The sequence below is a fragment of the Danio rerio genome, chromosome 10 (assembly GCF_052040795.2).
Source record: "Danio rerio strain M-AB ecotype USA chromosome 10, GRCz13ab, whole genome shotgun sequence".
Lineage (NCBI taxonomy): Eukaryota > Metazoa > Chordata > Actinopteri > Cypriniformes > Danionidae > Danio > Danio rerio.
Window position 1 is genome coordinate 21,804,978 of NC_141030.1, and position 27,541 is coordinate 21,832,518.

General features: G+C 33.7%; 1 long non-coding RNA gene across 1 annotated transcript; it reads left to right on the forward strand.

Moving 5' to 3' along the window:
- Positions 1-19,925: 19,925 nt before the first annotated feature.
- Positions 19,926-25,926, forward strand: LOC147835041 (uncharacterized). Its single transcript, XR_015500987.1, has 2 exons — positions 19,926-24,240; positions 24,490-25,926. It is a non-coding gene; the product is annotated as an uncharacterized LOC147835041 (long non-coding RNA).
- Positions 25,927-27,541: the final 1,615 nt, after the last annotated feature.

A 27,541-nucleotide genomic window follows, 5' to 3' on the forward strand; every position in this document is an offset into this window, starting at 1 on the left:
GAATAATTTGATGGTAGTTATAATTGACTAGTTCATTTTATTTTATTTTAAGTCTCTTTAGAAACCTGAAAGCTCCAGTGGGATTGGAATGAGAAATGAGAAAATGATTTTCTTTTTGGAGAAAACATTTTCTTTTTAACTCTTCGGCATTAATGAATGTTGATTCATTTTCACAACATTGGTCAAGAAGTAAAAGCAATTCTCAATTTTGCTCTGCACAGTCATCCACATGTCAGAGAGCACGGTGAGAATGATAAATATGTGTTATTGATATGGCATGCGATACAAAGTGAAGCAGATAAATCAAGCTGTTTGGCTCTATCTTGTCTTTGGTGATTTCTCAGGGAGAATGAGATTGGAATCTGGGATTCATGCAAAGCTCTCTGCTGCCGCTGCGCCTTCACTTTAAAACACACAACCAGCTTTGAAGTTAACAAGTTTACTCCGAAAACAGTGTGTTGCAATATCATCTTATCGATAACAAATGAAGTAATTTCAGGCTTTTTATCTGCTTTTGAAGAGAACTTGCTTTTTCATTCAAGGGGAGATGATTGATTATATTAAGAATTGCATCTTTTTTTGTACATATAAAAAAAAATTATATATATATATATATATATATATATATATATATATATATGTAATGCATGTAAATGTGATCTGTAAATGTAATCTGTTATATTGACTTCATGTCAGTGTTCCATGGGTTAAACTACATTATATCACTCAAACTTGAGCAAGTTTAGAAACACCAACAACAACACAATAACAGAAAGTTATTTCTGTTTATTTGTGATTTAACACCTTAAGTACATAAATTTTTGCATAGTTTAAAACCACATGGGTGCGTTTTCCAAACAGCGGCATAACTTGCGGCTAAACTATGATCGTACGATGTATCGTTTGGGAAAAGAATGATGTAGTGACGAGTGTTTCCCAAAACCGTAGTTTCTCTGTTGCAGGATTCATCGTTTGAACCACGTTATAATGTAAAAAATTCATAATGACGCTCTAAACGGGGTGAAGTAACAACTTCTAAAAAAAATAAAAAGAAAAACAATTTCTTTGTGCAAATTATATTGATTTACATGCACATGCATTTGAAAAAAAAAACTTTCTAAAATGGCCTTCTTCTTCTTCTTCTTGTTTAATGGCAGTCAGCAACCAACATTAGGGTGCATTCCCGCCACCTACACTGGAGAGTGAGCCAACTACCTCCCAAATAACAAAACAACAACAACAACAAAAATTTAAAATAAATCTTTTATCTTTTAAAATCTGTTAATTAGTTCAGTTCTTCTTAGATAATTTAAAAACTTTCATTGTTATGGCGTCCAAGTAGAGACCTGCATGGGACTACATTTTTAATCCTGCCCGCTCCCGCCAGGTTTTAGTCCAAACTCGACCACTCCCGCTTACATTCAGCATTTGTTGTCCCGCTGCCCACCCCGCGTTCTAATTTTGGAGAACAGCACCCAGAGCAAGGTTATAATAAGTATAATAGTCGGTTATAAATATACAAATCTTGTATCTTGACTCGCACTAATAGTATAATTTTTTTCTTGGTTAATTTTTGGAGAACAGCACTTAGAGGTTATCCCCTATGTTCGGTTGAGGCCTGTATTTAATTTTAATGTTTGTGAGTGTTGTAAAGGTGTCAGAAAATTTACCCTGGTGCCATGAAATCAACCTATCTTAAATCTAACAAAATGAGACCCTAGGGGTCCCAATCCAATGGAAAAAAGGTTGCAAATGGTTGCTGTCGCTCATGTAGATGGAGGTTGCCAGAAGTCACATGCCCTCCATTAAAATTAAGTCAATGTGAGTCGCTCATAGTGTGAATGCAGCATAAGACTGATTAATTTATTCGGATCTTTTGTACATTTAGATAAATATTACATTGCATAGGCATATTTATATTTTGTCCCACCCCTAGTTGACAATGATTTGCTTTTTTGAATGAACATTTTTTTATTTATTCTGGACTAGGCTCATCTTAGGTGAGAAAATTATTATTATTTTATGAGTTGTTATTATTTTTATTATTTATTTATTTATTTATTATTATTTTTTTTTAATCAAGATAAGTGTCTATTTAAAATATTTCTGAAAAGGTCTTTTTCCATTAAGGAATTATGTAAAAAATCAAAAATCTTTTGAAAACAAGTGGTAAACCTGAGTTAAAAAAGGGTTCTAATAAAGAAAAAAGAAAAAAAAGATTTCTTTCCTTTTGAAGCGACTAACGTCAAAGCTCAAACTGAGCAAAAGCTATTTAGTAATATTTCACCTGACAAGCTGAACCTTGGTAGAACTGAAGCACAATTGCACATGCGTCTGTAAAGGTGAGCAATATTAAATTGATTGTCTGTAATAACAGGATGTGTCAGCAGGAAAAGACTCCAACAATTAGACTTCTGATTTAAAAAGCATCATGAAGCAACTGCGTGTCTCTAAAGTTAAATTGCCTCGTAGGTCCATCGGTCACCAAAACCAGAAATTATTTGATGCGCCAAGGTTAACGGACTGGTATATAACAACAGCTCATGCTAAATGTGAAACTTTATTTACAAAGAGCAACAACAATCAAAAAGCAACAAGCAGATTGCCTCAGGTGTGCTTATTGAATAATAATAATATAGAAATGCAGCTTTAAAAAATATCCTTAGATTCAAAAAATGGTAATTAACCAATCTGAATGAAAATGAACATATTTAAGCTTCACAAAGCTGTAATTTCTGTCAGACCTTACATTTGAAAGCCACTTTACCCAAGGCCATCAACAAAACATGGCTTGATGCATAAAACCTAGACATCAGAAAAAAGTAAAAGCTTTTGGAGAAGTTTTCAAAGTTAACTTTACATAAAGAGAAATGCTTTTAGCCCAAAACATTATTACTAACTGTCGCTAGAACATGAGTGCCGTTAGTTTCTATTGCTTTGAAACCTTGTTTTGCTGCCAAGGAATGTAAACCCATTTTGCAGGCTTTCAGCACCCCATTGTGAAACATATACTCCACTGATGTTCCAAACACTGAAATTACAACGGTAGTAATTCCGTTATAGAAAGTTTTGCAATGTATTTCACAATTTTGGAAAGAAAGAACATCTCCTGTGTAACCTTCCATATACAAATAGCTACACTTTTCCACCTGGTGTTGCAGTATGTGGATAGCAACTGTGATTGTGATCAGTGTGTTTTGGTACAGCAATGTGAAGTATAAATACCTTGTGTTGGTGTGCTTTCTCTTTTTATTCATAGCAGTAATGCGTTAAATCAGTTGTCAAGAAGTAGGTGGTCTGTTGTGGCTTTTTTGAATGCTACCAAATACATCAGCTCTGTGGAAGCAAGCTGAATGAATGTGTTTGGACTACCTTTGGAAGTTGTCGAAAGTGGACAAGCTCAAAATGTTTCTGATGCAGTTTTACACTTGTAAAGTGTCATCAACACCGCCGCCAGACGAGCACTGAAGAGGGGGCGTCTAAAATACATGTACATTTATTCATTTAGCAGACACTTTTATCCAAAGCGACTTACAAATGAGGGTAAAAGAAGCACTTCAAATCACCAGAGAGCAGCAATGTACACTCTCAGGAATAAAGATACAAAAGCATTAACTGGAACAATACGCTTTTCTTTTTCTAGGGAACATATTTTTACCTAAAGGATATGTACTATACATAAAGGGCTCATATATTTATATCCATGTTAGATACATAAGTCGGGATCAATAAAGAAGCAAATATATAATAGTTATAGCTGAAACATCCATGTATATATATATCCATATATATATATTTATATCCAGGGTCGCCACAGCGGAATGAACCGCCAACTTATCCAACTTGCCCTTTCAGCTGCAACCCATCTCTGGGAAATATTATAATAAATATTTAATAGTTCTGTCTGGTTCTTGAATCTGATCTGCAATATTTTGCCAGTAACACCACACAAAGGCCTCTTCACCCTTCACCTCTGTGTATTACTCCGCCCACATACAGCAAGCAACAAGCAGGCTAAGGTTTGACAAATATTACGGTTGTTAGACAACAACATTTACTTTTGAGGCTTTTTTAGTCAAGAATGCAGTTGTTTAGATTGCAACTATGCAGTTTTTTGTAAGAATAGTGCCTATTTTAAAATATTTACAATTTCTGAGAGCTTGTCCGGTGGCCAAAGACAGTTGACGTTGTCTATCCACAAGAACTGCATAATAAGCCCTTGTGTGTTCTCTTAAGCGCGAATAAAAAGCTGAAAGTGTAAGCCTCGTGGTTTTAAGCTGCGAAAAAGAAGCTGGATTAAGCCTTGTCCCTCCTTATCGCAAACACAACAGCAGTCTGGTGAGAAATATCTGTAGACGGATGGCATTTCATGTCACTTTCAGCCTTATAATCTTAAAATGTGAGCAAAATTTGGTGTTTTGTCATCTCCTTAAGGGGGTCACAGACCAGAAGCAGCCTTCTGAGGCCTCCCACCAGTGATGATATTTAGCCATAGCACACTGCTACTCGTGTATACAGTAAATATATATATATATATATATATATATATATATATATATATATATATATATATATATATATATATATATATATATATATATATATAATACAATATCACACAAGTAACAGTGCAATATGGCTGCATATCAGAACGTTTGGGAGGCATGCGTTGGTCCAAGACCACAAGTCGAGTGCCTCAGTGCCCCTCACCAGTGCCGACACAAAGTCTAAAGTGATGACAAAACAGGTCATTTTTGCTCATATTTTAAGATAAGGCTGAATGGCATGAAATGCCATCAATCAGCAGAATTTAAACAACTGCATTATCTCCTAAAAAAGCCTCAAAGATACATTATGTTGTCCAACAGCAGCAATATTTGTCAAACTGTTGAGTGTCCTCTGCTTGTCGCTGTGGGTGGAGTAATACATAAGGGTGAAGGGTGAAGAGGCTGCACGCATGCTGTTATTTGCAGAATGTTGCATGGTTATTAGTCACCAATCAGATTCAAGAACCAGACAGAACAGTTGTGTGTATGTGTGTGTGTGTATGTATATTATTATTATTATTATTATTATTATTATATTTCCAACATTTTAAATGTGATTTGCTTTGCTGGATAAAATTGTTGTGACTGAGTATACTGAAATTGTTTTTCATTAATACACATTTTTTTAAAAAGGTATATGGTTGCAAACAATTCATTTGGGCTGAATTTAAACAAAGTTAAACATTACTTAATTTTATTTCTTTGTTTAATTCAACCCATATGAATTGTTTGCAACCAGTTAACTTAAAAAAAAAAAAAAACTAAATAGGAATGAATAATTTTTTTCAGTGTTCTCGGTCAAAACAATTTTGCAAAAAATCATTTTTTGAGTGTACATTAAAAGTTCTTCTTTTTTCCTTCAAATAAAAAGGGGAGTAATAAACATTTGGAAAAAGTACAGTAATTAGACCATTATAGAATTTCATTTGTGGGTGAACTTGTTCTTTAAGAATCATGTTTTAAAAAAGTCTTATACAATATATGAACCACAGGAATTATGAAGGACGTGGTCAAGATGCAGAGAAGTGGTAGCAAATTCTTAAAGGAAATTGCTCTCTGAAACAGTGTTTTTCCAATAATTCTTCTAAAGAACAGAGATCTCTTCAGTCGGTGCTTCAGACTCCTCTTCAGACAGCCGACAACATCTATGACCAATGGTGCAGGGGAGTGTAGCCTCCCTATGGCCGTCCGCATGCTGCGTTGGTGATTATTTTTTTCCCTGAGTCATTAGACCCCTACCAGTGAAGTCCATGCCCTGCTGGGACCAATGTGTCTTGATAAATTTGCCCTATTATGCTGATAAATTAGTCCATCTCCAGAGCGTTCGGGGGCTCTCTGCAGCTGTGACTGGGGGCGATGCTTCTGTCATTACACTCTGTTAAATGTCATTCTATTATCTTCCTTGAGCAAAGAAAAAAAGAGAACTGGGATGTCAGTAGGTTTTATTCTTAGTTGTGTTTACATTCAATTTAAACAGAAATCTCCATATACAGCACATTGAAAAACTCATCTGATTTGTAAGGATGAATCTGTTAATTCTGATTCTTTTAAATTAATAGCTTTTAGTTCAAACCCTTCCATCACATTTTTTTTAGTTGGTCATGTACATTTTCTTGTGTATCTGTTCATGGAGTTTTGATTGAATGTGGAGAATTGAATGTGTTTAGTAAGATGGTTCACTGGATTCACCATTCTTTGATTATTTTTTAACTATAACAGAGTTGATCAATATGATTTATTTGTTTGATTGATTCAAATTGTTCATTTCAGTAATTTAAAAAGGATTTTTTTTAGATTCACTGAAACCTGCTGCTGTTAGGCATCATTGTGCTGTACTACATATACATGAGTCTTAATCATAGACTGGAATTTGTATGTTCTCCTTGTGTTCGTGTGGGTTCCTCTGAGTGCTCTGGTTTCCCCCACAGACCAAAGACATGTGCTATAGGTGAACTGAATAAACTAAATTGGCCGTAGTGTATGAGTGTGAATGTGAGAATGTATTGGTGTTTCCCAACATATTATAGTTGATCATTTGGAAAGGTTGATTTTTCTGATGAATCATCAGTTGAACTCAATCATTTCAAATACTGCAGAACACCTATTGGAACTGCACGTGGATGCAAAATTCTCACATAAATCAGTCAAGTTTGATAAAGGAAAAATTATGGTTTGGGGTTACATTCAGTGTGGGGGCGTGCAAGAAATCTGCAGAGTGGATAACAACATCAACAGCCTTAGGTATCAAAAAAATTGTGTTGCCCATTACATTACAAACCTCAGGAGAGGGCAAATTCTTCAGCAGGATAGCACTCCTTCTTATTCTTCAGCCTCCACATCAGAGTTCCTGAAAGCAAAGAAGATTATTCCAAAGATATATATATATATATATATATATATATATATATATATATATATATATATATATATATATATATATATATGCATTGAAGATGAATCCAAATAAATCTTGATGAACTCTGGGAGTCCCGCAGCAACACTTTCTTTGCCATTCCAGATGACTTTATTAAGCTATTTGAGTCATTGCAGAGATGTATGGATACAGAAGTCCAAGCTCATGGGAGTCAAACACGATATTAATTCTTTTTCCACTGCACCATGACTTTATATTCTCTACTGTAAATAATTTCTGTTAAGTGACAAGATTTTTGTTTGACCTTACAGTCCTAATTTAATAATTAAAAATCAAGGCATGATCATATTTTATTTGGGTAAAATAAGCATAATCTAGAGGCCTTTGCCTTTCATATAAGCCACTTTTAGTACCAAATGATCAACTAGAAGTCAAGGTATTATTTGTTGTTTTCCAAAACTTGGATAGGCGACAAGACTTTTGTCAGGTAGTGTATGCCTAAAAAATGGTTTGTAACTTGTTTTATTTGTATAGGAATAAATATGAACAAACATATTGCATTATATTAATTAGCTTGATTTAATAGTTATTTTGCAATAATAATCTACATTACATTGCTGACTTTTTAATATTTTTTGTTTTTTTATAATTTTCATACTTCATCTGGCTCGTAAAAAGTATGGCACAGTGTTGAATTATTGTGTAAATGTACTCTCTCTATATAAAACCCCTGAAACAAGTGTTGATGCAGCATAACTGCCTTATTTTTCACCTAATGTATGTGAAGCGCAGCATTTCAGCTATGGAGCAAATGTTTGCCTTTTTACAGCTCAACAAAAGCAGCAAATCATTGATATTCCGATGTCCTCCTTTATATATATCAAAAGTGAGAATGGCTCCACCTGTATTGTTATTGCATCTGTTTAAAGTCATAATCCATTATGTACAATGTTAAGAGCTCATGCTGGTAAGAATAAAGAACGACTGCATTATTTACCACAACAGATTCTCCAGGGATGCTACCGTAGGCCTGTTTGCTTTGGGTAAACATTGTTGAGCATTGCGAGAACAGAAAGAGACAAAAAAAAAGAAGCTCTAACAACAAGAAGCAGAAAACTTTTCCAGAATGCTTTCATGTGTGTGCAACTCCTACTCCTCTCCACTATTAAAGTTCACAAAAAGGTCATTTTGGCTTTCAAACGGCCTCTTCTGCTGGTGCTCGCGGCTGTTAAATGAAGCGCCTCCATCCTGCTTTATCTCGCAACCATTATTAAGTTTAACAACTATGTATGTTTGTAACAGAAAATCGGTAGCGGGGCATCAGGAATCGCTGGCCTCTGGATTCCTCCTTGACAGCGTCTGTTTTCAGTCGTTCACTATCAGATGGCCTCTATTACACAAAACCTTTAGAAGAACCTGGCAACCGTGCAGCTTTAAAGGGCACGAGCGAAAACACACTCTGAATAATTATGAAGCCACTGACCTCTCGCTCGCACAGCATTCGCCATTGGCAAACATCTGTAGAAGAGAAGAGTTTAGTATTTCAGCAGCGATTCACTTATTGGATCTTACAGCTTTACTTAAGAGGAACCTGATTTCGGGCCATAGTCGTTTATCAATACCTCTTAATGCATTCTAATCTCAAAGTCTTTTCTTGGAAATGTAAGCAAACTTAGCTGTAACAAAAAATAGCAGTGGTGTTTATTGGAGCATATATTTTGTAAAACAGCATGGCACTTTTAAAAAATTAGCTTTTTTTGTTCATTGAGTTGTAATTTTTTTGTCAATATTAGTCAATCAATCAATCAATCAATTAACCAATCAATCAATCAACTAATCAATCAATCAATTAATCAATCAATCAATCAATCAATCATTTTTTAAAGATCACTATATTTTGTACACTGTTAAATTTGGATTTGTGTGTCATTGTTATAGAGTTGGGAAATCTGATTTATTTGACTTCATTCCTTTTTTTTAGATTCATTTAACTTAAAATTGCCAGGTTCACTAACTTTATTCTATATGATTTGTTTTTTGGATCATATGGCTTAATTTACTTAAAACCTGATTTCAGGCCATGGTCGTTTATCAGTACATCTTAATACATTCTAAATTAGGATCTTAAAGTCTTTTCTTGGAAGTGTAAGCAAACAAAGCTGTGACAAAAAGTAGCAGTGGTGTTTATTGGAGCATCTTGTTTGCAAAACAGACTGGGGATTTTGTTAGTTGTAATGTTGTTATTGATGTTGGTTAATTAATCAATGAACCAATCAATATTTTTTTTTTACTGATCACTATGCTTTCTATACTGCTTCTACACATTTGTATGTGTGCGTCACTGTCATAGAGTCGGGAAGTCTGATTCATTTGTGTTCATTTATTTATTTACAGTAATGTAACACAGAAAAATTACCAGGTTTATTGTTTAATTCAATATGATTTGCTTATTGGTTCTTATGACTTCATTTACTTGAAACCTAATTTCAAGCCATAGTCGTTTATCAATACATCTTAATGCATTCTAATGCAGGATCTTAAAGTTTGTAACAAAAGTAGCAGTGGTGTTTATTGGAGCATGTTGTTTGCAAAACAGACTGGTGCTTTTTAATAATGAGCTTTTTTGGTCATTGAGTTGTAATGTTGTTGTCGATGTATGTTAATCAATCAATTCAATCAATCAGTCAGTCAGTCAGTCAGTCAGTCAGTCAGTCAACCAACCAACCAAACAACCAACCATACAACCAACCAACCAACTTAAACTTCCAATGATCACTACACTGTTTCTACACATTTTTATGTGTGTCATTGTCATAGAGTTGGGAAATGTGATTCATTTGAGTTCATTCATTTTTTGAGTAATTTAACATAGATAAATCTGGTTCATTATCAGGTTCATTAATTTCATTCCATGTGATTCACTTATTGGATCTTATGCCTTGATTTACTTGAAACCTGATTTATAGGGCATAGTCGTTCATCAGTATTTTTAATACACTCTAATGCACAATCTTAAAGCCTTTTCTTGGAGATGTAAGCAAACGAAGCTGTAACAAAAAGTAGCAGTGGTGTTTATTGGAGCATCTTGTTTGTGAAACAACTTGATACTTTTAAGAATGAACTTTTTTGTTCATTGAGTTGTAATGTTTTTGTTGTTGTAAATCAATCAATCAATCAATCAATCATTTTTTGAAGATCAACTGTTTTACACACTGTTCAATTAGTATGGGTTTTTGTTGTCAAGTTGGGAAATCTGATTCAATTTTATTCATTCATTTAGATTAATTAGAGGAATTACTAGGTTTACTAATTTCATTTTAAATGATTTGTTTTTTGAATTTTAATTTACTTAAAAACCTGATTTCAGGCCATTCTTGTTTATCAATACCTCTTTAATGCATTCTAATGCAGGATACTGAAGTCTTTTCTTGGAAATGTAAGCAAATTTAGCTGTAACAAAAATAGCATTGCTGTTTATTGGAGCATGGTTGTTTGCAAAACAGAGTGGTGCTTTTTAATAATGAGCTTTTTTTGGTCATCGAGTTGCAATAATGTTGTTGATGTCAGTTGATCAATCAATCAACCAATCAATCAACCAATCAACATTTTTTTTATTTTTTACTGATCTCTGTTTTCTATACGGTTTCTACACATTTGTAAGTCTGTGTCATTGTTATAGAGCTTGGAAATCTGATTAGTTTGAGTTCATATTTAGAATAATTTAATTTAGATGAATTACCAGGTTTACTATAATTTCATTCTATATAATTTGTTTGTTGGATTTTGTGGCTTGATTTACGTAACCTGATTTCAGGTCATACTTATTTATCAATACATCTCAATGCATTCTAACCTAAAGTATTTTCTTGGAAATGTAAACAAACTTAGCTGTAACAAAAGTAGCAGTGGTGTTTATTGGAGCATGTTGTTTGTAAAACAGACTGGTGCTTTTTCGAGTAGTAATATTGTTTTTGATGTTGGTTAATCAATCAATCAATGAACCAATTAATTAATCGTTTTTTTCCAATCTCTATGTGTATCTCTATCTGTTTCTACACATTTGTATGTGTGTGTCATTGTCATAGAGGTGGGAAATCTGATTAATTTATTTAGATTAATTTAACATAGAGAAATGACCAGGTTCATTAATTCAATTATGATTTGCTTATTGGGTCTTACGGCTTTACTTAAAGGGAACCTGATTTCAGGCCACAGCCGTTCGTCAATACCTCTTAATGCATTCTAATGGAGGATCTTAAAGTCTTTTCTTGGAAATGTAAGCAAAGGTAGCTGTAACAAAAAGTAGCAGTGGTGTTCATTGGAGCATGGTTGTTTGCAAAACAGCATGGCGCTTTAATAATGAGCTTTTGTCTATTGAGTTGCAATATGTTTTTCGGTCATGCTTTAATGGTTTAGTGCTGTATGAAATGAGTCCGTGAATGAGCTCACCTATAGAGCAGGTCATCTGGAAAAGAACTTAATGATGAACTTGATATGAACTTTGATGTGGGAACACGGGCTTCACTTGCAGTAAATTAGCAGTTGTAAATAAGGATATTTGATTCATATGGGTGAATCTGTTCATTCAAGTGGTTCTTTTAAATGAATAGGTTTAAACATTAGTTTAAACCCTTCTATCATTTTATAGTGATCCCTTTGTTCACTTGGTTATGTACTGTAAATGTGCTTGTATCCCTTAGATGGAGGCTTAGGCAATTTGATTGAATATGTTAATTAATTTCTAGTTCATTACATTCATGATTTTTTGATTCATTTAAACCTTTACAGTTTCTTGTTTATTTATATATATATATATGTTGTGTCACTATTACAGGGGTTGGTCGAAATGATTTATTTGATTTATTATTTCAGTGGTTCGTATGGTTTAAAAGGGATTCTTAGATTTATACCTTTATACCTTTCTTCATTCATTCATTCATTTTCTTTTTTTGCTTAATCCCTTTAATAATCTGGGGTCGCCACAGCAGAATGAATCGCCAACTTATCCAGCATATGTTTTACGCAGCAGATGCCCTTCCAGCTGCAACCCATCACTGGGAAACCTCCTCACACACTCATACTCATTTAGCTTACCTAAATTACCTATACCACATGTTTTTGGACTTTTAGGAGAACCCCCTTTCTATTTTATGTTTTACAATCAACATGCCCAATTCACACGGGGCTTCAATGTTAACGCTTTACAGTTGGGTGTGTCAGAAGTTGGGGCTGATGTGAACGTCATTGCAGCGTCAGCCAATTAAATTAGCCAGCAATCGGCTACAGTCTGAGCTGGGGTATTTGCATTCAGCGATCTGATTGGCTAACGATTCTGTTGGTGCTTGAAAAGTTGAGAAAGTCCCAACTTCTGCAGCGAGCAATGCCACTGAATCGGCTCCAGACCCACAAAGCAGTTCGGCAACACCTGATGTCACCCATTCAAGAAACTTCTTAAGACTCACTGTTTTAGCATTGCTTTTAACTTAAGATGATCAATTTGTTAACTTTTTATTCTATCATATGGTTCATATTCTTATTGTTTTATTGCATCTTTTTATTGTTGTGCTGTTTCTGCTTGACTTGTTTTGTTAGTATTTTGCCTTGTAGTGCTTTGAGTCTAAGAAAAACACATATTAATAATATCAATAATAATAATAATAATAATAATAATAATAATTATTATTATTATTATACTTATAATAATAATTATTATTATATTTATTATTATTATTATTTTTTTTAATTTTATTATTATTCAAAGTGAATGGGAAGCGTTGATGCTGACTACCCGTGTGAATGGGCTGTAAGGCTACTACCTGTACTTGTATACATGAGTGTCTTACTCAGTGACTTGGGAAATCTGATGCATTTTTACTGAATCACTTGGATTTTTTGCATCTTTTTTCTTCTTCTTTTCTTTATAGGAATGTTTTTATGTTTTTTAGGAATACCATGTTTTTTTCGCTTATAAATTGCATCTGTACAGAATTGGGAAATCATATTCTCACTTGGATAAATCTGTTTATTTATAGTTAATTTTTAAAAGGATTAGTTCACCCAAAAATGAAAATGCTGGTATTAATTAATTATTCACCCTCATGTCGTTCCAATCTTCATTCATCTTCTGAACGCAAATTTAGATATTTCAAATCAAATTGTAGATGAGCTTCCTCGTTATTTATAGAAATAAAGAGTCAAGAGACGTTCAAAGCTCAAATCCCAGTCAAATTGATGAATGTCACTTAATTGGTCCAACTAATCATACGCAACTGCAGGAACACTTTTGTTGCGCTGAAAAAACAACCTGTAAAAAATAACTTTGTTCACCATTGTTCAGACCACGATGCACATACCCTATGACCAATATGAGGATGAGAGATCTAAAATGTTGTTACTTGTGTTTTGAAGATGAATGAAGGTCTCAGGGGATTGACACAGCATGATGAGTGATTAATAACATAACTTTCATTTTTGGGTGTACTAATCCTTCAAAATAAAAATAAAAAATCCACATTTTGTTTATAATACAGTCTGTAGTGCCGCTACATTAAGCCATGATCTCAGAAGCAGTTTTAAAGAAGCTTCCTTCCACTGCAGCCGAACTCATGGCTCTCATGCTAACCTGAAATGGTAACAGTTATTGTGGTGCTGATTGAGCTAATCGAGCAAAGGAAAAGAAATGCTCACTACATAAGCAGCTTAAGGCTTCTCTGGGGTCCAGTTCATGTTTAACTGCCCCAGCAGGACGTCTAACCTTTCAGCTGAAGAGCTTTTACACTGGACTTCCTCTGCCCCGTTTCATCCCGGCATTTCAGTGCAGGGCAGATGAGGACATGCGGACTGACAGCTTTCTTCTTTGAAGGGAACAGAACATGAAGGAGCATTGAAAACACTGACCTCTGATACCAGATCACTGTTGAGACAGTTAAAAAAAGGACCAGTTGAAAAGAAATGGTTCACCAATGGTTCATATATAAGGGACAAATTGAGATGCAAGAAAACTCTTGCTGCAAAATGGGGATTGAAAAATCTTGTGCCTCAAAAAAAGCCATTGTGATGTTTTTATTTGTACTGTCTCTGCTGTTGGGTATTATATAAGAAAAGTGATAGATACATCATTTGTGCTTTTATAAATTATATATCATATGTAATAATTATGATAATGAAATTATTTAAAGGGGTGGTCCAGAGTGTATTTTTAAGGCTTGGTTGTGTTTGTAAGATACAAAGTAATGTGTGCTCATGCATCATTTGTGGAAAATCATGTGTTTTTTTCCATATATCTTCTGTCCATATATCTGTTCATATACAGCTACTCAGCTAACATAAAAACAACTGTCATATTTCCTAGTTCCTCCGAAAGGCCTGCCCTCAAGAGACTCTGATTGGTTAGCTAACATAATGTGCTGTGATTCACTGATTGGCTCCACATCACCAGTAAAGCATCATGCCTCCACAAACACGCGCTTTGCCTCTGCTGTGTAAATACTGTCAGTCAGTGTAGCTCTTAGCAGTATCTGTTTGAGGCTTAATTAGAAAGAAAATTAAAACCTCATGCCTGTTCTCTAAAATAAAATCTGACAAGTGATAGTGATGAGTGAAGTGTGTGTGAACAGTCTGTAGACGCATGTAATACGAGAACCGTATGTGTGCGGGACCTCTGTTTATTTAAAATTTCCTCTGATGCTTGAATTAAGTTATTTCTCTGTAAAATACAGTGACGCTGTTGACATGAGAGTAAAGCTTAAGATATGGAATGCGACATGTGTGAGCTTTGAATAATTTTTCTACTGCAACAATAGTTAGGCGAGCTATCCTGTATTTTTTTTTTTACCTAACTCAAGGTACATGTCAAGGTTACATGTCTTTCACATATATTCAAAATAAGTATGCGTAAATAATATGAAACGTTCACATATCTTTTGCGAGTTCATTATTTGAGATGTAGAATGCAGGAAAAGTGGCTGCATAGAGAGACACTGCAGCGCTGCTGAGAACTGTGAGTGTTAACAGCGGTTTGATGGATAAATAAGAATTTGAAGCTAAATAGTTAGTGGTGCCAAACAGCATTTCCCATTGTTTACATCCTTATGTATAAAATCCAAATAAAAATACTTACAGGTTGGGGCTCACATTCGACAGCTTTTGCTTGTTCTAGCTGCCACTATTTTGAGGAGTTTTTAGCCGAATCCAACACTGAACTGGGAGAGATTCTGGAAGCTGTCCTTTGTCAAATGCTAGCTATATATATTTTTTAGAATTCTCTGGAACATAAATAAAGTAAAACTGTAAGCACTTCAGTCTTTGTCATGTCCTTTGAAAGCCCAAATACAGAAACAGAAGAAGCTCAGTGGAAATAACAGCATTTGTAGAGCATTTCAGCTTTCTCTTTTATAACATTACAGCTCCTCTACGCCCATTTGCTGCACGGGGTGTATGCATGTGGTGAATGCACGAAACCTGAAGCGTTAGTGGTCTCACTAGCCCGGATGTATTTTGTGTAGCCCCCAAACTTTGTTTGGTGAAGGTTTTGCTAAGCTAACTCTGTAAAAGCCAAGGTCTCCCTTTCCATTAAACTTTGAGCGTCTAACATTTAGAGATGTTATTTATGTTCACACAGCTACATTACACATCAACTACAGTCCAAAATATGATATCATAGTGGACCACCCCTTAATATTATTATATTTAATAGTATCTAACATAAACAAACAGCTCCTTTTATATTGATCTTTTACTTTCACAGTAGTAACAGCTGCTGTTTTGTGAAAAACAGTTTTTTATTGTATTTTTAAGTTACATTTTTAAGTTTTAATTGTTGTAAAAAATGTACTCTTTTTTTTTTAGCACACACTTTAAAGTAGCAAAAGTAATTAGGTTCATGATTTTAGTTTAAGGGGAGTATAAAGAAATTCTATTCTATTTTCCAATACACTACATTGGTTCAGTTCAGGAGTGTGTTTCCCAAACTACATAACTCTCGGCTGAACTATCAGTACAATGCATTGTTTGGGAAAAGAACGATGTAGCTACGAGCTTTTCCTAAAACCGTCATTTAGTTTTGGTAAAAACATGCACCTGGTTTCCATAATAATTGAAACAATTATAAATGGCACATATAGGGCCAATGAATCTTTTACAAATATTATTGATATATTATTGAGAAAATTCCATATTCTTTTCTAAAACATAAAACCACTTAGCTAACACACATTTTAATTTAAATAATAAATCATATAAATTGTCAATGGATGTAATTTATAGTATTTATTAAGAAATGAAAAAAATTATACTTCAAAATCCTATCTAATAATAATAATAATAATAATAATAATAATAATATTATAATAATAATAATAATTATTATTATTATTATTATTATTATTATTATTATTATTATTATTGTTATTGTTATTATTATTATAAATTGTTATCATTATTAAGTAGGATATTGTTTATTTATTTATTTTTCTTTTATTTATTGTAAAAGTCTACCAAGTCTACAATTTGACATATTTCATCCACTGCAGAAATGTTCCAACCAACAGGCCCATGTCATTTACAGTACAGATACATTTCATAATAAATGACCAACTATAAATTTAAACCATTGGTGTGTGCTATACATTTTTGTTTTCACAAGCTTTGGAGACTAAGTAAATTACACTTTTAAATAATAGGTCACCTACACCTTTCATCATGAACAGATGTGTTCAAAATGGCAGAAATGTTTTTAAAGTGCACTGTGAAGGGTACAGAATTGTTAATATGAAGTTTGCTAAAACTGAACTGTAAAAAATACTTTGAAAGCAAATAACACCAATGAGCGATGACTTTTATGTTTTTTTTATTTTTTTATTTTTATATCATTCTAAGTTTAAATGTTGGAGCGTTCGAAAGGAATAGGGCATAGGGGGATAACTGGGAAAAAAAACTTCTAACTCTATGTTCTAACTACATCTCTAGAGGTGTGGTTGCAAGCGTACAAGTTTGCGATGCAGTTTGCAAATCTTCAGTGGAACAATGGATTTGGGAAACACCAAATCAATGAACTATGTTTGTAGCAACGGAACTTGCGACCTTAAATGGCTAACGATAGTTTTCAGAAACGCACCCCAAATAGATTACAAAAAGCTCAGCATCAGGTATCAGATCAGGTTTTCAGCGTTTTTAGAAATACTGCAACACACAACAAATGCAACCAATTATAATATCAAAATGAAAAGCAAAATATAGCAAAATCCTTAAAAACACATTAGGTATGTAGTGCATCATGCATTCACACGGTACAAATTACATCCAAACAGACAAACTCCTGTACATTAGATCGTTAAATTACTTTATTTCTGATCTCATCATCAAAATTTTTACAAAACATTTTTTTTCTGACAATAATATACTCAAAGAAGAGCCACATTTTTGCATTTGGAGCAGGTCTTCACAAAACTGTTTTCAATCTGCGCACAGAATGAAAACAAAAGAAAACAACAGCAAACTAACAGAAGGGTTATAACAATGCATATTTACATCCCACAGAAAAAAAAACAAAAAAAAAAAACAATAACCCATAACCCGAGACCAGGCAAAGCCAGAGAAACATGATTTTCATGGACGTTAATGGGCCCACGGAGGATGAAGTGGAAGGTTAAAACACAGGGGGAGAATACAAATGAGAGACAATATTGCTTTTCATTGTGTTTTTGCCCTATGTAATCCATTAATAGATTGAGTGGGGGGAAATGAATCAGAACCAAAAAGCCTAAATTCCTTTAAATCGTTAGTTTGAGCTCTCCATAAATCATCACACCGCAGATCATTGATATCTACGCAATTAGCAGTGATTTCACGAATCTTTCTAAAACTCTCTTCTAAAACTCGATTTAAACTTTCCATTTAAAAGACTGAGTTTGAGGAATCTGTTCTTTCACATGAAGTGGCTCTGCTTTACAGACGCAGCAAAGCAAAAAGCAAATAATGTAAGGCTAGGAACCTTGAACATGCCGGATGCGCTTGAGAAACAGACGTCATTTTAACAAAAGCATTTATTTATTTATATATTCTTTTGCTGTTGATATATCAAGTGCTCAGAAAATAGTGAGAAAGGATATGAGAGCTGCTGCAACAAATAGGCCAACTGTATACTAGACAAAATACCAAATCAAAAATCTGCCTTTTTCCCAAATATGACACTCAAAAGTGGCAGAAAGATAACTACAATGGGAATACACAGAAGAAGAAAAAAAAGACAGGAAATGTCACAAACATAAAAACAAAACAGCATGGGATAGAAGTACTGTCAGTTTAAACTGTGTCTGTTTTTCAGATTATGAAACATTTATATCTCCAGAACAGAAGAATTCAGAAAACATGGCTTTTTTGGGGAAATCGATGATCTGAGAACAGTGCGTTGAACAGACTATGCTTCTGTCATTTTGGCATTTTCTCTGCCTAAAAAACGTAATTTCCTGGTCATTGATTATAATATGTTTGGGTTGGGGTGGGTTTTGTAATGCATTATGGCCAATTTTATATTAGTAATGAAATCCTATATTCAGAGGAAATTGGGTCTCTGTTCCAAAAGCTAGCGTGATGCCTATGTAGGCAGAATTGTAAGGCACTGCTAATATTGAAAGATGTTCCAAAAGGTAGAAAGCATCAAGATGTTTTCCAAAATCTGTGCTTTTGGCCAGTTTAAAGATATTACCAACACTACAATACCATAATTCAATGTGACAGACAGTGGGTGAAAAAGTACAAACCATGTTGACAGTGTTGATGAATTCTTTATTATTCAATATATGTTATTCATTAGAGCAAATAAACTGGAATATCTGATTCTAATGAAGGTTTCTTCAAATTCATCTGATTCATCCGTTTATTTAAACCCTTTTATTTTAATATTTATAGGAATCGCTGCTTTTACTTTACTGTAGAGATCATCATGGTCTTTGGAGATCAAATTATTTTTAATGAATCTCTTTATTAAGATGGCTTAAAGAAAAAAAAGAAAGTGTATATTTGAGTGAATCTATTCATCCAACGATTCATTTAAATAAATGATTCAACAAAAAAAGTAGCTGTATTTAAATCCTTCTGTGCTAGCATATTTCGGCAGTTCTTGCTTGGTTATATTATTTTTCACAGAGGCTGGAATCCTGATTCATTTTTTGTTTGTTTCATTCCATTGTTCATTCAGATGATTCAATTAATTGATTCAATGAAGATTCATATTTCTGCTAGTTCTTTTATAGTTTACACTGTAAAAAAATGACCTTCAGTTCACAGTAAATTACTGGCTAATAAATGCATTACTTTCACAGTAAAAAAAAAAAAAAACGGCAAAAAAGTGCCAATACTAGCAAAACAGTTCTTTTTATTAATGTCTATGTTGAATGAAATAAAGAAATGGGCTGCGTCCTGAAGCGCCTACTACTCAGTAGGTACTGCATTTGAATTTAAATGTACTACTCAGCCGTTAGAAAAGTACGTTCTATACAGTATGAATGTGAAAAGTTTGAATGGAATTTGAACGTACTACATCTGCCATTTTGTCATGGGCACGTGATCTACCTGCATCAGTTGCGTCGCTTTACTCCAATTCATGAATTCTCTCGCGGGGCATCATGGGATAGCGCAGCATGCATGGGATGCGCACTTTAGAACCTCACCGGAAGTAATAAGTTTTCCGGGTACTTCTCGCATACTGATTTTCGAATTCTATGAATTCGGACATACTACTTGGCTTGCATACTAATTTTAGCATACTGTATAGTATGGAAGTATGTGGTTTCGCAGCCTTTAAACTCATATAACTAGCATGCAAAAGATATAGCCCTTTTTACAGTAAGTTGCTGTAATCATGCTACCTGCAATAATTTCACAATAACATTATGAATACAACACATTACTGTGAATTTTACCGTTAATCTTGTAAAGTGATCCTAACGTAATTTACTGTGAAAGATTACAGCATTGTTGTGAAAATCTGATTTTTTTTTTTTTTTACAGTGTAGTTAAAGTGAAAATGAATCTCAAAAAAGATGTCTGGCATTACTTTACCCCATATTAACTCTGGAATATTTGATTCGGAATGGTCAATAACAACATTCTCTGTTAACAACCAATTAAACTAACAACACAGGCTTATGCAGGTACTATAAATCACCTTAAATGTTAGTGAACATATTCATGTACATCTGTTAGTCCTCTGATCTTGACTGAAGCCATCTTAATAAATAATGATACAATTAGGTTAGTGTAGGCTGCATACAGCCATTTGAGCCATGTTTCTTTTGCTGTGAAGCTTTGCATTCATTAAAAGAACTAGTAAATTATTGCAGCCAGTAAATTATTAACATTTCAGCTATTTTTTTTTTATTCACTTCATTCATAAAATTTAGCGTTAAAAATATTGTGTCCAGAATAATATTTAATCTCAATTAAAACAATTTCCAATTCCTAATTACAGCAAAAAGATAAATGGAATAAAGTACCAATGTGTGTAGTTTAAAATACATTTAGTTTCTACTGTCATGTAAGATGTCAACATCTGAACCACTTTAAAGTGTTTGAAAGTGATTTTAAAAACATAAATACTTTAAAAACATAAACATTTCTAAAACATAATGCATAATAATTGTCTTGGCCACAAAGCATTCATTTAAACCTGTCCAGCTAACTTGAATCATGTCTTTCATTCAGACTCAGTGTCCACAACCGAAGGTCAAGTTTAGCCAAAACAATTACTTGTAGAGCATTTCGATTGGTTACTCTAGATAATTCTTGATTTCCAGGATTCTTTCTGTTGTAGGTGAAATGGCAGCTCACTGGATTTTGGAACAGAAACTTCGGCTCTTTGATCCAATTTTTGCCATTCTGGTCATTTAGTCCAACATTCAGCTGTTAACTACAACATTTGATGCGTTGATAGTTTTGTGAGCTGGAGCTCTGGTTAAATGTGGCAGATTTAGTAGACAGAGAATAAGTATGGTGACAGAGCCAAGTCCACAATAGCAGCAGATGTGAGCCTCATGGGCCAACCTCCACACACTGACAACAGCGCTACCTCTCAGCCATGTGCAAGCCTGCAGATAAGCGAAGGGTTTCTCCTCCAATTTCTGCACAGATGAGCAGATGTATGTTTCTGTGTGTGTGTATGTGTGTGTGCGTGTACTGTATACAGCTCCTTTCACCAAGACTTTTGCCCCCATATTTAATGGCTGGCCATTAGAGGAAAAAGCTATGAAAGCTTGCGTCCACATGGAATAAACAATAAAAACTAAAATAATTATAGTTGCATCTTCACAATTCTAACCTCCTTTTTAAATCCCACATTTTGTATGCTATTTCTTATGAGTGTAATTCATATCAATAGATTTTTGGCAATTCAACGTCACATTATTGTGATTTAATAAACATTTAAATTATTACAGATCTAGAAATGGAATCTTAAGAAGCTTTTACATCTGTAGATGGATTGCTTTTTTCCGAAACAGGAATTAAAATAGTTAGAATGTTGCATTTTATTTTTAGTGCAGTTGGCTTTCATACTGCAATGTTTCTAAATGTAATCAACATGAGGTCATATTGACATTGTACCCCAATGTCATGAGGATGTTGGATTTTGTTTGGAAATGAAAAGTGAGTTGACGTCAGAACCAAACATCAGGCCAATGTCCAATGTCCAATCTAAAATTAACCAAAAATCAATGTCTCATCATGTTACACCTTGACTTTGTGTGGATGTTAGCATTATGACATCTATCGGACTTTGGATTTTGGTCACCTTCCAACAAAACCTAAAATCAACCAAATATCAACGTAATTTGATGTCATCATTGGACGTCAAAAAAACGTTTGATGCTGACTAGACATTAAATTTTGGTCACCTGACGTCATGACCTAAATCTAACCTAATATTAAAATGTCTTATGATGTTGTACGTCTGCTGGGATCATTCCCTCTTCATTTAGCCATATATGCCTATTATATCCATAATACACTGTGATATAGCCTGGTTCGTTGGTTTGCTGGATCATATTGCCTTTTAACTACAATCGATTCGCTCCAGAGTTCGTTTCAATCAAGCCCGAGACCACCTCATTCATGTGATCTCGGATGATCATTGGTTTCAAGGCGATTGCTGGTTTCACATACAGTATGCCAAATGAACCGCGCGGAAACACGATTCGGAAACAAAAGTCTAGGTGTGAAAGCACCCTTAGAATTGTAAACTGATATCTTATTTTAAGTTACAAACTAGTAATTGTGAGTCAACTTTGTGCGATTTTTGACTTGTTTTGTCAGAACTGCAAATTAATGGATGCTATTACAAACTTGTTTTTCCAAGTTAGCATTTGTGAAATGTGAATTCATATTTTTCCCCCTGAAGTTCCAAACCGTAACGACAACATCCTCTTTCAATTTTAACTTTTATTTTTATTCTCAGAATTGATAAGTTCAATTAAACTTATTTTGACTTTTGTACAACTGTACGTTTTGAACATTTCTTCTCATAATTGCAAGCACATAATTGCAAATACACCTCACTGGTGCAGGTTATAATGCTACAATTGTAATTCAGCATCTCACAATTTAGATTTTTCCCTTCTCAGAATTGCAAATTGGTATCTCAAGTTATAAAGATCTTGGAATTCAACATTTTCTACCTCCACAGAAATGTAAATCAATTACTGTATTTCATTTGTTCATTTTCCTTTGGCTTAGTCCCTTTATTTATCAAGGGTCGCCACAGGAAATGTGAATTAATATCTCAGAAAAAAACCTGCAATTTAAAATCTGATTTCTGACCTTTTACTCAGAATTGTGAATAAACAATTTCCACTAAAAGCTCAGAATTCCAAGTCAATCTAGTTTTCTCAGAATTACAAACTGAGATAAAATGCTGCAATTACCGTTTTGATTCATTTATTCAGCAGCTGCCATAGAATATGGGCAGAGAGAAGAAATTTCTACCCTCTGACTTTCTTTATTTTCTTCTTTCTTTTCTCGCAGGCTTCTTCCAGTCCTTCTGGATATTTGCATTAGACACTCATTTGAGAGTCGGCGCAGAAGTATAAAAGTCTTCTGTTCCTTTAAATCCTACCCTTGAGGAAAAATGTGTTCCCAGAAGACACCAGGACCCAAAACACAAGGGGGAAAAAAGACAAACAAGCAGGAGGGGGAAACTCTGTGAAGCTCTGAATATTTTCTCCTGTAATTTTGCTTTCATGTGAATGAACCGCACTGGTCTATTGTTTTCCTGCAAAGTGCTCTCTTAATATTAGCGAATTACACTAGCTTCGTCTGTTTTCAGAGAACATCTTTTGCAGACTGAGATGGAGAATTTGCATTTACCTTATTTATTTATTTTTCATTTAATTTCTCCGCAGCTTAACAGCACCTGCTTGGATATTTTCTAGTAAAAGCCTCTGCAAATATCTTGCTTTGTAAACATCACGGAACCCAGTTTTTGATTTAACCCTACTTTCGTCGAAAGACACTGTGCCCAACTATGATCCTTGTGGCAAATTAAAATGTGATTGCATTGAAATCTATTAATAATTCATGAATCCCTGATTAGGGATTACTCTATTAAGCAAAACTGATTTCCCCTAATACTGAAGTGTGTTAAAACACACAAATATGAATAAAACTGTTTTTTTTTTTCTTTTTTTTTAGATTTCATTTCAACAAATTAAAAACAACTAGGTTAAATACTCAAACAACAAGCAAAGAGAATTTGCATGGGCGTCCTCAGTCTTACGTAAATGACCGTAAAGCAGCAAATTGTCAGAATAATAGGAAGAGACTGTTACATAAGGCTTCATGATTTGGCGACTTTGTGGAGGAGGAGAATTGTTGCTTTGAATGATGGTTTAAGAGCTTAGATTATCTAGTCAAGGTAACTCATCCAAATAGCTGATAGGATCAGATGGTTCCTACGCATTTCTAGATTATTTTAAGGCAGAAAAATTATATGCAGTTCTGATACGCTCTCAGCTTTCGTCTTCCCATTCATCTGAATACCAGTTTCTCCACTGGAGTATCAGATCTATCTAATACTCTAATATAGACCACTGTTGGACTGAAATATTGCTGCAGGAAAAAATAACTTTGTGAAATAAATAATTTCAGAAATGTTTATCTTTACCATTCATTCAGGATTGATTATTTTAGATTGCACAGTACCAATTCCCACTATTAACAACTGGATTTTAATCAGCTTAACATTAATATAGTGTTTGTTTATTAGTTCTTATATGTACAAAATGATCTTATTCTACATCTTAATATTTTGTTAATATCAAGAGTTGAAGAGTTTAGATGCAAAAACCTTTACATGCCATCTGAAATTGTTCTCTAAAATGAGCATTTTTATCAGGTTGCTGTGTGCATGTTCATTAATATCACTTTTATGGCAAAAAATAAGTCCTTTTCCTGGTTTTTAAAGTAAAATATATCAACATAAACAGAAGAGGCTGAGAAAAATGTTCATTATCAATGGAAATTTCAGACGGCACTTAGTTTTTTTGCATCTAAACTCTTCAATTTTACCTTAAAATAAAGTTTGACCTATTGTTTTATTACAGAAGTAATGGACATTTATGATTTTTCATCCATTCATTTCTATGGTCTCTGCACAAATCTGACAGAAAGTCAATGGATGTCAGAGATGTAATGAGACATATTTGATCCAAGTCGGCTCCTCTAATCTCCCCAATTTACAGCATTTCTGTTTTTAATTTAGCTGTCGTTTCATGCTGTTGTATTAATAAACAGACATAATATCAAGGATTTGTAATCAGGCTCTATTTTTTGCTTGCCATGCATGCATTATGGAGCATAACAGAAATTAGCACAATAATAAGCAATTAAAAAAACTAATAAAAAATGATATTTATCATTTTTTGCACACAATGTTTAAATATATCTATCAAAATAGTTATTCTAGGCATAAAGATGCAGGTTTTTCTATCGCATTCAAAAAAAGCCCTTTTTGAGTTAAAGCAAGCTGTTTTAGTTAAATGGTTAATTAATTAGTAGAGTAATAAAATAATAAAGAAATACCTTCTGCTCAAACTGCACCAAAAGTATGACACAAAATCACAGAAAATATCAAACCTTGAGAAGCTTGAACTATTACACGCCTAATATATGCTAATGTTTTATGAATATAATGAACAGAATTGTGCCTCTATCTTGCATTTGTCATCTATGCTTTTCGTTCTTAGAGTTTTGTCTTGTTTTTAGTTCAAATACCTACATAATAATAAGCATTTTTGCATCCAAATTAAGAGAGGTTTTCCTTTAAAAAAGAGATTATCTGCCAATGTGGTAAATAAAATACTTTAAGTAAGAAAAGTTTATTTAAAAGGATTGTCTAAAGGGATTGCCTTTTTTTTTTACCCAAAACTGAAAATTAACTCATTATTGTTCCTTTCATCACTTAGTCCAAACCTATTAGAGTTTCTTTCTTCTGTTAAACACAAAGGAAGATTTTTTGTAAACCTTTAACCACTGACATCCATAGTACTGTTTATTTTTCCTACATGGAAGTAAATGATTACAGGCTTTAACCTTTCTTCAAAATAGTGTGTTTTTTGTTTAATGGAATAAAGAAACACATTAAGGGTTTGTAACCACTTGAGAGGGTGAGTAAAGAGTGAATACATGTTCATTTTTGGGTTGAGTATCTCTGTAAATAACCTTTGCATACTGTTTCAGCTTTTATACCATAATGTACTTTACATTTATGCATGGAAAGATTAGAAAGACTGAGTGCAGGTCATGTCAGCTTCGTGAAAGGGCTGGTTCTGTTTTTCTCAGAAAGTGGACCTTTTTGCAGTTATACGTCTTATTTTCTATTTAATAATGAGATTTAAATATATTTTAAGCATTATTTTAGTTAGATTAGCTTGTTGCATGGTCATCATGAGCACACTTTTTGATGTCCCAAAAATTGTTCCAAGATTTAGAATAAAGAAATATGAAAAAAAAAAAACATTTTTAAAATAAAAATTTATTACACCATGTATCATTAGAAAAAAGAAAGAAAGAAAGAAAAAAACTCTGTTTTAAATTAAAAACAAGCCTATTGTCATTCATTAGGCAGATTACAAATAACAAACTGCCAGAACATTCAACTTACCCCAGTCAGATTTTGGCCATTTAAATAATGATTATAATAATAAATAACAACAATAATGTAGAGCTTCACAATTTTTCTAGCCTCTCGTAAAAAAAGCACATTTGAAAATTCATGGATAGCAACAATTTTATTCAAATGAATTTTAATTTGATGGGATTTCAATGGGTTATTTTAAATATTTATAATGGCATAGCAGTCAAAAAAGGACAAATGAACTCATGTATGGGAAAATTCTGGACCTTTGTTTGGTGAGGGGTGGGTCTTTCGAACCAACTGACCCCCCACCCCCCTACCACGCTGTGGTATATCTGAACATTTGTGTTACCATACTACAAATTTTGATTATGGTGTTTAATTATATATATATATATATATATATATATATATATATATATATATATATATATATATATATATATATATATATATATATATATATATATAATGATTTTCTCAATTCCAGAAAAGCAGCAAGGTTTCTGTCCAACAGTGATTTTTTTGATGATAATGATTTAAATATAGTAATAGTATTAAATAATAATCAACATTATATTATACAAATAAAAATGATTCAACTAAAATATTCCATTTCCATCTGCACAACAGCTTGACATTGCCTTTCAGATTCAGGACACAGAAAGTGGTATGGATTTTCTGCAACACTGCCATTGAGCTAATGTCTTGCTGTAAGGAGCGTTTTATGAGGTTGTAAAGTTCTTGCGACTTACTCAGAATTGAAATGCGGTGGGCAGGTAACCCTATTAGCATTTACCTAACAACATCAAGCCTATACTTGATACATCATGCATGAAGCCTCAGAGCAAAGTACAAGCCACTCTCACTGAACAAGAAGATATTATTTTAATTCGCCGGGGCGTCTCGAGAAATACAAACGGGAGGAAAATAAAACAAAAAAACACTGAACGCTGGATCACAATGGTTAGGGCACACAGAATCAAAGTATTTATATATATTTATATATATGAGCGCTGATATCAATCACTCTGTTCCCCAAAACAGATGTCAGCAGAAGAGTGATAGAAAGAAAATGAAAATCTATGATGCTAATGAGATGAGGAACGGCAGATAGAAAAATATCAATCTTCCAAATGAGGGGTCATATCGAGTCTCTCTAGAAGCGTATTCTTTGATCAGGGTGCACGTTTCAACAGCTGAGGCTTCTGTCCTTTGCACAAAACTCTGTGTTAAAAGAAGCAAAACAATATGTTTCTTTATACTCTCTATTTACAAGATAAACATACGAAGATATAACTGGTGCCGGAGACCGCCAGGACACGTTTGGAAAAGTCTGTGATCGTCTTGACAGCGTCAGGTCTCTTGAAGAGATTGAGACGTGACAGTGTGAAATCCGTTTCTTACCTTGTCGGCTTGTTCCGGTGACGTCTTGTTGGAGTGTTGCAGTTTTTATCGATCCGTGTCTGTTAGAAACATGCCAGCGTAGAGTTCTGA